The sequence below is a fragment of the Meles meles genome, chromosome 14 (genome assembly GCF_922984935.1).
Source record: "Meles meles chromosome 14, mMelMel3.1 paternal haplotype, whole genome shotgun sequence".
NCBI lineage: Eukaryota > Metazoa > Chordata > Mammalia > Carnivora > Mustelidae > Meles > Meles meles.
The window spans coordinates 9,885,178-9,891,040 of NC_060079.1; the positions used below are offsets into that span (position 1 = coordinate 9,885,178).

At 48.2% G+C, this 5,863-nt stretch overlaps 1 long non-coding RNA gene across 1 annotated transcript; it reads left to right on the top strand.

The window, feature by feature from the left end:
* Nucleotides 1-1,430: 1,430 nt before the first annotated feature.
* Nucleotides 1,431-5,118, top strand: LOC123925024. The gene is made up of 3 exons (XR_006814894.1): nt 1,431-1,603; nt 2,722-2,834; nt 3,344-5,118. It is a non-coding gene; the product is annotated as an uncharacterized LOC123925024 (long non-coding RNA).
* Nucleotides 5,119-5,863: the final 745 nt, after the last annotated feature.

Here is a 5,863-nt window from a genome sequence, read left to right on the forward strand (position 1 = left end):
CTTACGGCTCATCAGCCCAGAGCTGCGTCATGTGACCACCTCTAGCCGCAAAGGCAGCTGAAAGACTGTTTATTAGCATCTATTAACCTTCGAGCAGTGCTTCCCAAATGTCTCGTGCTGTGTGATGCATAGAAAGTGACATTTGTGTCATGTGGAAAACTTGGTCAGTGCTACTTACGGCCAGACCCCAGACCAGGGGCCAGAGCTGTCCCAGGTCCCCCACTGGCCACCTCCAGAGTCGGCGGGATCTGTTTTTTAGGCACACGTTTAGCTCATTTGCAGACACTGGTTGGAAGGCTCTGCTTGGGAGTACTCCAGGCCTGGAGAAAAGTTGTAGGATCAAGCAGCTTCCCCCGATGTGTGCACAGGCTCAGGGGCTGTATTTTTAAGAACTTTGCAAAATGGGGGCGCCTGGGTGGCTCAGTCGGTGGCTAAGTGTCTGCTTTGGGCTCAGGTCACGATTCTAGGGTCCTGGGATCGAGCCCCACATCGGGGTCCCTGCTCAGCAGGGACTCTATTTCTCCCTCTGCCCCTGCCCTTCCCCCTGCTCGTGCCCTTTCTCTCTCTCTCAAAAAAAAAAAAGAACCTTGCAAAATGGAAACCTCAGCCACCATAGGAAACATGGTTTTAATCAAATACCTATTTTAATTTGATTAATTTAATTTGATTGTAAATGTCTTCATAAGTAGAATCATGTTAAATTGTTCTGTGCTATGGCGTGATGCTCTCCCTCTGGTGCTCACCAGGAGGTGGGAGTGGACTCTTCGAGGTGTAGTTTCTGCACCAGAAACAAGGACTTCCTTGGGCACACCGTGAGTGACAGACACCGCCAGTACTGGTCCCAAACCCCAAAGCTCCGTATTTTTGGATCACTGATGATATTTTAAAAAATAATTCCAAACCAAACCACCAAGCTCCATATTTTTGGATCAGTGTGGATATTTTAAAAATAACTCCAAACCTTAAAAGTCTTCCTTCTGCCTAGGCCCACCTCCTGGTAGGTCCTCTTCGCTGTTTGGTACTCAGTCCCCTGCTCTTTTTCCACTTTGGTCTTCCTCCTTGTACTGAGACAGAGCCCAGTGTGGGAGCAGGTGCCCCTGTCCCACAGCTCGAGGCCCATTTCCTGACACACCTGAGGCATTTGCATTTGGCGGCATACAGTGGAAGTCCTTGTTCAGTGGTGCTCAAGCCAGAAGGATTCGTGTTGTTTATGTAAGAGCAAGTCAGGAGGCGAGCAGCAAAGGGATTAGTTTGACAACTCAACAATGTCATCAAAGACCAGATTCTGCTGCCATCCTTAGTAAGTCAGGGGTGCTTTTCCATCTTGGACACACCACCGACTTCGCCTGACAATGTCCAAGGCATGAAGGAAGGGGATGGGTTTCAAAGGTTTTCATTCCCTCCTCCTCTTTTCTAGGGAAGCTCCCACTGTATTTCTCCGTATGTCTCACCGGCCACAGGTCCAACCTTAGAGAACACGATTACAAAGACACGAAGAGATTGGGAAGACACCCATTACAAGTCAACCCCCATGACTGAGCAGATCCCACTGACCAGACAAAATGGGGTTCTGTGGGCAAGAAGAAGGAGGAAAGGCTCCCAGGTAGGTTACCTACAGCACCTGTCATTGTCCCTTCAGCCCTGAGCTGTTCCTTACAGGTCAGCCAAGCTTCCTGAGAGCAGCAGAGGTCCTGTCTTCTGTGTCTTTGCTGTCCCCTCTCGCAATCCACTAGAGCAGTCTACCCAAGGGAGATCAAATAGATGGTTTCTTAAAAAAATTAGGTGTGTTCTTGTGAAATAGTACTCAGCCAAAAAGAGACAAATTCCTGATCTACAGAACAATGTGGACGAATGTCAGATGCCGTTGAGGGAAAGAAACCGGACACAAAGACTCCCACTGCATAATTCCACTTGCATGAAGATCTAGGGCAAGCAAAAATATTCTAAGGTGAAAAAAAATCGGATCAGTGGTTACCTCTGAGGATGATGGAATTACCCGCAGAGGGACAGGAGGGAACTTTCTGCGAGAAGGGAGATGTTCCATTTTGTGATAAGGTGTGGGTTACCAGGTGTCTCATTGGTCAAAATTTTCATTCCAAGCTGTGTGCGGTCCAAGATGTGTGTTTTACAGTGGGTGGGGGAGAGAGGGTGGGCGCGCAGAGGGGGAGCCGCAGAAGGTTGCTTGTTGTTGGAGCTGGTTAACGGGAACGTGAGGCTCATTGCCTTTGTTCTGTTTATTTTCTATCTTGAGTTTTTAAAAATTAGGAAAAAAGCATTTTCTCCTCCCTCCTTCATTCCAGCTGGGTCTTCAGTTTGACTCTCTTCCCTTTTTCTCCAGGGAGGGGCCTGGTCCGTTGACCTTCACTACGTTCTGGCATTGGTCGGGAGCCTGGTGTTCTAACTGGGGGCACCTGGGTCTTGGGGCAGAGGCCCGGGTGCAGACCACCTCCACCACTCCATGAACTCTGTAGCACCCACGTGAGGCCTACAGATTGTTCTAGATTCCCAGAAGAAGATCGCCAGTCTCTGCTGACTGGGACTGGGCCAGACCTTGCGTGGGGGAGCATGGAGGCCTCTCCCTGGGGATGCTGAAGGAAAGCTCTGTAGGAGATGGGAGGACCCATTCCCTACAGAGGGCCTGCCGTGCACTGTGCGCTTGAGGTTTGATGTACACAATCTAGTTTTACTCTCATTAATTCTGTAAATATCCCCACTTGACAGATGGGGAGACAGAGGCTTGGAACAGGTTCTGGATGGAGATAATAAAGTCCACGAACTCACTCAAGATACCCAATATCCTATGTCTCAGGGTCAAAGCCTTCAGCACCATCCAGGTAACTGAAATGCATGGGGCTCTCAAGCCCAGGGACTATTACTCTGCAGCAACAGCTGTGGAGGCCACAAACCCATCCCAGGGTCAGCCTGTGTGAGGCGAGAAAGTCTGAGTGCCTCATCGGGCTTCCATGCACGCCAATGGCCAAGGCGAGGCACCCATACTCTCCCCACCAAGGAGACCCTTGTGTCCCTTTCCTGTGGTTGCTGTAGCCCATCGACACAAACCAAGTGACTTAACATCACTCAAATTCACTCAATTACCATTCTAGAGGCCAGAATTTGGAAACCAGTCTCCTTGAGGTGTTGGCGGGGCTGGTTCCTTCTGGAAGCTCTAGAGGAAAATCGGCTGCTTTGCCTTTTCTGGCTCTTGGAGACTGAATGCATTCCTTGGTTCCGTCCAGCCATCACCCCAGCTGACGCTTCAGTCCTAGCATTCCCATCCGCGCCCCCATGACTTTGACCCTCTTCCCTCCCTCTACCAGGATACTTGTTTGTGATTATATTTCAGCTAAAGCAGAAAAAGCTCCCCATCTCAAGATCTCCAAGTTAGTCACATCTGCAAGTCCCTTTTGCCATGGAAGATGATGACCTTTGCAGGCCATGAAAGTCCTGGGGGACGATTATGCAGCCGACCCCACCCAGCATCTCCACTATGAACTGGTGCAAGGGGGCCATTTAATGGGCGGGGCCAATATGGCAAGCAAACAGTTCACTCCAAAATGTAAACTTCAAAAATATTATTTGTAAAAGTATAGAAGAGAACACCATGCCGCTACTTACCTCTTAAACAAAGTGACAACTATTCTTTTTCTGGGTGTCCCTCCCGTCCTTGGCTAAATGTACCCACACCATCATGTAATTGCTGTCACAGGCTTAATACGATTTCTGTTCTGCCTTTTTCACTTAACCTGTATTTTAAAGTATTTGTAACTGTAACTGAGAACTGCATTCCATGCGAAAGAGGGTGTGCTAACAGACTTCTATAAAACACCAGGGCAGGCTGAGATTAACAGGTGTTCCTAGGCGGGACTTACTTACAGCATGCTTCTTTCCCCCAAAGTCAACATCAAGGCCCCAGTCCCTGGTTCCGATGCCTCGCCTCCAGGACAGTTCAAGGTGCCTTAATTGACGTCAGAAATATGTCTGTCCCCTCTCTCTCCCCTTTTTTTAGTCATCTGCAACCCCCTTCCTTTCTTCTCATTAGGAAGGACCCATGGGAACCACAAGGGTGGTGAGTAAGAGAAAAAGAGAAAATGAATGTCTGAGAGGACCCCCTGGACAGACACTGACTTGTGTATCATTCCAAATTTATTCCCTCGCTCCCCCCCGCCCAGCAGCTGGGCTCTCAGAAGACGACAGTGCTGGCCAGACATCCAGGCCTCTCTCATTCTGGAAGGATTTCTTGCTGAAAGAGCAGCTGCCGATGCCTCCCACAGAGAAGGGAAAGGCAGCCAGCATGAAAGTTGATTCAATTCCCGGGTCCAAAGGTTATTGGGATTCTGCCATCTTTTCTTTTTAAATCCTATAAAGGTAAGGTAGGAGCAAATTTTACTGTAATAGGGAAAAAAAAAACAACAACCCAACCCTTGGGCCTGTGGTTTCAGTAATTAGCTCAATGTGCTAATGAGAGTCTTCAGGGAGAACAGCATTAATTAATGGGTGAATTTCACTTTAATAAATGTATAGGCAATTTTCTAAATGCAGATGGCAGAGTGCGCTCTGACGGCTCTACCTAGAGCCACTCAATATGGTAAGTGTCTGAGGAAAGTGGTTAATTTGTAAAATGCTTCATGATCCTGATTAGAAGAGAAATAATGCTTATGTTTGCTATCCAATGTATTATTCATCTCTCCCAGGCTGAGAACCCATCTTTCCCCCACCTCCATGGTGTCCTTTTAGCTGTTGCCATTGTCCCTCCCTCCCTCCTGGATGCCCCCTCCTGAGGGCTTTCTCTCCCAAGGCCAGCCCGCCATGTCTTTATCTTTCCTATCTCTGAGTCCAAGAAAGGGCCAGAATGCGGTCCAGCAAGATCAACATCAATGTCTCAGAGAAGGCGTCTTAGGGGAAATGTGACAGGGGAAAGTCATCTTTCTTTAAGAATAATTAGCTAGTTAGTAGTTAGCTAATGACATTGGAAACCACCAGCCATCCCTGACAGGGAGCTAAGAGAAGTGAATTCTTCTCTTCTTGTAATGAACCCTCTGGTTGGTTTCATCCTCCTACCGCACGGTCATGTGAACCTGGGCTCCCATATAAAAACAAGCTACCAGGCTAAGCTTGGGAACCGGCTCTCTTCTCAGGATTTTCTAGGCACGTTCACGGGCACTCTGATGGAGAAGTCACAAGCACACTCAAATTCAATTGCTCTGGATCAATAAACTTGAAAAATTGTAAGAAGTCAAAATTCGTTACAACTGTCATTTTGATGGTAAAATCACAGTTTAACAAATTCTCCCTTAGCTAAAATCAAACTAATTGGAAAGTCCAGTTAAATGGAATTGACTTGGCCTGTGATTCCACGTTTTAAGAGTCAAAACAAGAGGGGTGTCTGGGTGGCTCATGCGGTTGAGTATCTGACTCTTGGTATGGGTTCAGGTCATGATCTCAGGGGTAGTGAGAGCGAGCCCCGCATCAGGGTCCACAATCAGCAGGGAGCCTGCTAGAAGATTCTCTCCCTCTGTCCCTTCCCTAGCTTGCACGTGTGTGCTCTTTCTCTCTGTCTCTCAAAAAAAGAAATATTTTTAAAAAATAGAATCAAAATAGGAAACTGCTCCAGGATCACTGCTTAGGAAAAAGAGATAAATGACAAGATCACTTGTCTGCACAGGGTCAAACTCTGTCACCGTCACAGGCCCCATAAAGCCAAGTTGATATTTGGGAGGTGACTCTGAGGGACAGCAGGATCCTCAGAACCGAGCCCACCCTGCCCACCTTTGGACAGCATCCCCCAAGGGCGAGGTAAACTGCCACACGCTGGGGACACTTACGTGCATGAAGTGGGATTGCTTCCCCCCCTCAACCCGTGATG